Source organism: Solanum pennellii, chromosome 11 (genome assembly GCF_001406875.1).
Source record: "Solanum pennellii chromosome 11, SPENNV200".
In the NCBI taxonomy this organism is placed as follows: domain Eukaryota; kingdom Viridiplantae; phylum Streptophyta; class Magnoliopsida; order Solanales; family Solanaceae; genus Solanum; species Solanum pennellii.
The window spans coordinates 44,164,504-44,170,503 of record NC_028647.1 but is presented as its reverse complement, the minus strand read 5'-3'; positions in this window follow the sequence as shown (position 1 = coordinate 44,170,503).

Here is a 6,000-nt window from a genome sequence, read left to right as displayed (position 1 = left end):
CCCCATAGTCTATCATCAAGGTCTTACCATCAACCCATAAATCAACCCAACATGGGGAGTAACGTAATCGCACAATAATAACCAATAGAATAACAAGTCCAATTGCATCTCTATAATACAATTCATCTTTAGATCACAACTTGAGACAAGGTAAATAGGCTAATTTCACGTTATAATTCATAACCTAAATCACATCTCATGAACTAAAATTATAGGCCTATAATTCATATTAATTTAATAATAATAACACCATAGGATAGTAATAAAATCAACAACCAACTCCATTGAATGATCACAATACAATATAGGTCAATATCACTACCTAGGGTTAGGGATAGAGGATCATATTCTTCAGTTTAAACCAAACCATCAATAATTACCTTAAACAAGTTTAATTACATATTAATACACTCAATATAACTCTAAGAATTCATTAACAACTCAATCCGTAACTTCAATTTTTTATTTGAATGAAACCCATAAGAAAACTCAACTTTTTGAAAACTCTTTTGAAGGAACCCTTTGAGGAAAGGATCTCAGAGGTGAATAGAACCCATACCTTGTGTTTCTCAAAAATTTGATGAATAATCAACCATTTTCTAGCCCCCAATTCACCTTCCAAGCTAAGCTTATATGGAGTATTCAAATTAGAGAGAATGAAGAGAGAACGAGAAGGAAGAGAGAAGGAAGAGGGTTTATTTGAGAGTTGTGTTTTGATTAATGAGGCCTTAGGGTATTTATTAATCAACTTTATTAGTATCTTTTTAATCCCAAACTAAATTCTAAACCACTTAATTAATTAAATGAAATTAATTTAAAATGTGCAGGAATTTGCAGAACCCATCGACGAGACTTCGACTAATGCACCGTTGGTCCACCGAAGGTCCGTGCTACACATCCGTAAGTTTGGTAGAGACATGTGCAGGAGAGAATTTTCTCTAATTTTCTAAGTGTGGGATGATGGTGGCATCGACGCCCCGTTGATCCACACACTGACAGTAGCTTGCACTTCTGCATTCCGTCGATGATTCTAGGGAATGTGCAGGTGAAGGGACCTTCTCCACCAGCCTAACTGTAAGACAACGCTGGCATCGACGCCCCATCGATCCACACACAGGGCCATCTTTTGTTCAAGTCGATGCACACTGCCAGGCACGGCTGCATAAAATTGCAAGGGTCCCCCTCAAGGTCCCTTGGTTGGTCCTTGGGGAGTTGTACCTGGGCAGCTCAACCACGGAAAAACTCAAACACCTATTATCTACCTTTCCTCCTATTTTGGTACATTTATGACTCCTAAAAGTTAGTCAAAAAGGCTAAGGCACACTAATATCCTTTTTAACCAACTTCCCAGATGTTTTGGACGTTTTGGTTCTTAAACCTCCTAAAAGACCTATATTCATTATAAAAATGGACTTAGAAACAATATTTTGACTTTATGACACCTATGTTAGTCTTTACAATGAGTCTTCGATTTTCAAGGTGTTACATTATCACCCCCTTAGGAACATTCATTCCTGAATGACACTAAAATTCTTTTGAATGAAGAAATAGACCCAAGACTAGCAGCCCAACCAATCAAAAATATCACTTCAACATAAAACCTTTCATATCAACAAGACAAATGTCAAAACTTATATTACCACACATAAGGCTCAAAATACATCATCAGGAGGCATTTCCTTCTCACAACACTGATGAGCTCAACATACATTACACGAGTCAATTAGCACAAAGTTCAACTTAAGAACATGCTACCTATCATTTCATGAAGACTCACCATATCAAAATGCAAAACATAACTCAAAACAAGCAAAAACCAAAATTTCAAGTTTTTAATAGCAACACTACAGTAACTTCACTGTAAGTTTCTCTCAAAAGTGCATAATGTGCAAAACTATACCCAAAAATCAAGAAACCACATAACCTTGTCATAATTATATAATTAAAAAGAATGGGTAACCTTAATTCTCAAAAAGATGAGGATACAGGGAGTTCATATCGGACTCGGCCTTCCATGTAGCACCATCAACTTATTGATTTCTCCATGACAATTTTACCGATACAACCCTTTATTCCTTAATTTCTTGACTTGCCTATCAAGAATTTGAACCGGAACATCCTCATAAGAGAGGTTATCCTTGACACCAAGACCCTCAATAGGAATAATGGACTCGGGATCACCGATACACTTATTCAACATAGAAACATGGAAAACCGGATGAACTGACGCCAATTCATTAGGAAGTTTCATTTCATAGGCAACCTTAACAACCCTTTTACAGATTTCATAGGGGACCACATAACGAGGACTCAATTTCAATTGCTTGCTAAATCTAACCACCCCTTTCATTGGTGAGATTTTCAAATACACCTTATCACCTTCTTCAAACTCCAAATCCCTTCTTCTATGATCGGCAGAAGACTTTTGCCGACTATAGGCCATTTGCAACCGGTGCCTTATGATATGAACCTTTTCCAAAGTCTTATGAATCAACTCAGGACAAAGAAATGATGGCTTTCCCACATCAAACCAACAAATAGGAAATCTACACCTCCTATCATACAAGGATTCATAGGGAGCCATGGAAATGGATTAGTGAAAACTATTGTTATAGGAAAACACAACTAAAGGTAAATGCCTATCCTAACTCCCTTTAAAATCAATAATGCATGCTCTAAGCATATCTTCAAGGGTTTGTATCGTACTCTCCGCTTGACTATCTATTTGTGGATGAAAAGTGGTGCTCAACTTCACTGTAGAACCTAACCCTTTTTGGAATGACCTCCAAAATCTAGATGTGAATTATGCACCCCGATCCAATATTATCAACGAGACCTCAATCAATGGACCGTTGGTCCACCGACGGTCCATGATGCACACCGTAAGTTCAGTTAAAGACTGGTGCAGGTGAGGCTTTTCTCAAATTTCCAAAGTGTGGGACGATGGTGGCATCGACGCCTCGTCAATCAACACATGGACCATAGCCTGCACTGCTGCATTGCGTCAATGATTCTAGGGACTGTGAAGGTGAAGGGACCTTCTCCACCAGCCTAAGTGTGGAATGACAGTGGCATCGACACCACGTCGATCCACACACGGGACGTCATCTGTCCCGTCGATGCACACTGCCAGATAGTGCTGCATCAAATTGCGAGGGTCCCCCTCAAGGGCCCTTGGTTGGTCCTTGTGGAGCCGTACCCGGGCGTTTCAACCATAGAACAACTCCAATCAACTTCCCAAATGTTTTGGACGTTATGGTTCTTACACCTCATAAAAGACCTATATTCATGAAAAATGGACTTAGAAACAATGTTTAGACTTTATGACACCTATGTTAGGCTTTACAATGAGTCTTGGATTTTCAAGGTGTTACATCACCACCTAAACCTCATAGAACTTCTTAAATGCTAATAGGTATTCCATATGATGAGAAGAGACTATGATAGCAAGACATGGAATCTGAAGTTCTACCCTAATCTGATAAGGGTGTTCTACTTGCCAATGGCAGAACTTAGACACATCCCATGTAGGGACATGGTTAAGGAATATTAAGAGCATGCTTTGTAATCTAGCCTCATTCTTTAACTAGAACTACTTCCCTTACCATAGTCACTCGGTGCTAGCCTTCTTTTTGATAGAGTAGTTTACTTTTAAGGTTCACACAAAGGGGTTCCATAACAATTTCACAACCCAATCACATTTACCCTACCAAAGAAAGGTCCACTAGGGCTACCTCACAATGGCGACAAGAAGCTCATCATGACTTTCCTAAGGATTAATGTGATGCCAAATTAACCATAAGTCTATAATTCCTTTACTATGAAGGATACCATTACGGCTTGCGACTTCAACATTCATAACCTTACTACTAGGTTCAAGGTTTAACATAGAAGATCCTCTTAACATCATTTAAGGTGTCATTTCATTGATACATTCTATACTAAGATACATTAGCATCCTAAGTCAATCCATTACATATTCACTTTCATACATGAATCAAGGGACACAAGTCAACCAAGACAAGACACAACCTACTTCACTTTAACACATATAGAAGCACATAGACATAACCATATCCTCTTTAAGTCATCCTATACACTACCATATCATCATTAATATGACCAACATAGACTCATATAGTCAATTAGGAGTAACATACATCAACCCTAAGACTATACACACAAAGCCATAGTTATAGTCTAACATGATTATCTACTTAACATCAAAAGAAGAATACATATACTTCGACGTTACTTATCATGTAGATAGACATTATTATCCTTCACATAATCAACAACACAAATAATCACATTACTTCAAGTAGTTTGCTAACAAGGTCATGATCATCATATTACTTTAAATAACACCGACAAGGCCACATCAATTGCAAGTAAAGCACATAACACCACCACCATAAGTGAACTATACCAATTACAATATAATTGAAGTCTAATCAGCATCAAATAAACTAAATAGAGCAGCGTACCACCACTCCTTCTTCAATACCTAAATTCAATGCCAAATCACCCAATTCGATATCATATGGCCCTTACCCTTGGCCACAACTAACAATTCAATATAATTATAATAATATTCATGCAACTAGGTCAATTCACTACATGTGCATCAATCTAAAACAACCTAGATATCAATTTATTACCATTATTACATCAATCAACAGCCCACATGAAACTATATTAGTATTCATAAACATTAGGTCAATATCAAGTAACTCATAACTTAGTCAAAAACTAGTCTTATTCATCCAACTCGTGGGTTCATATGTTATTTAGGTTAAAATCATCAATATAATAACAATTCAATACATAATAAACGTTTAAAAACCATTAATGCAAGAACCATGATAGATCATGAAATTGGACAATTCAACTTTGAAAAACTTTAGAAAACTTCTTGAGAGTTGGGCTCCTTGATGAAGAGACTTTCAAGCATCAAAACCATACGTCAAAGATTTAATTTTTCAGTTTGATGAAGAATCTCCACTCAATCCTTTAATCCAAGCTCTTCCTTGATTTTTGGCTTTAATGGAGTCTTAAGGAATTTCAAAGGGATTTTGGGGTTTTTATTTAGACAAAATGAATTCTTCTAAGAGTTAAAGACTTATATGCACACATTAAATACCCAAAATACCCTTAAGGAACATCCAATACTCTTATTTGGAAGTGGGGTGAATTTTCAAGTTCACCCCTCACTTGGCAGTGAACTGCACGCGAGACATAGACCCATCGACGGTCCGTCCCTTGACAAATGGACCGTCCTGCTGGTCCGTGGTATGGTAATGGGGACTTTCTTGGGATTCCTCTCCCCCATGCCTAAGTATAAATGGATGATACACCACCAACGGTACATCAAGTGACCCACTGGGCGTCAATTGCCAACCGTTGGTTGGCTGTTTTGGACAATTTTGGGCATTATAAAGGGCCCTTCCTAAAGGACCCTTGCATGATCCTTGGGTATGATTTCCCTTAAGTTCCAACCCAAATATTTTCATATACGAGTTTATCACCTCTAACATGAATTTCATTCAAAACAAACACGTAAAACTCGATGAAACATGCCTAGACAACAAGGTTGTTTCAAGGCATAACTTTCGAACATCATGGACGTTCATGGATGTTTGACCTTCAAACTTAAGGAAACTTGACACACTGCCTATATACATCATAATAACTCATATAAGTACCTTATAACCTCATGAATCACACATTAAAATATAGATACACATATTAGACACATAGGTGACTTAATCATTGAACGTCTTGGTCGTCCTTTGAAGTTTGACTTCCAATGCACCTAAACTCTTCAACACTTACTCAATACTATATTATTGAAATATTTAGGACCTTATACAATCATTACCAACATGTTATACTCTATTTCACGTAAGTCAATTTTGAGATCTTACAAAGAGATCCCCGGATTGTGACCGGTATGTTACAAGTTTTTCTATTGATGTATATTCATTGTTAGACCCCAGT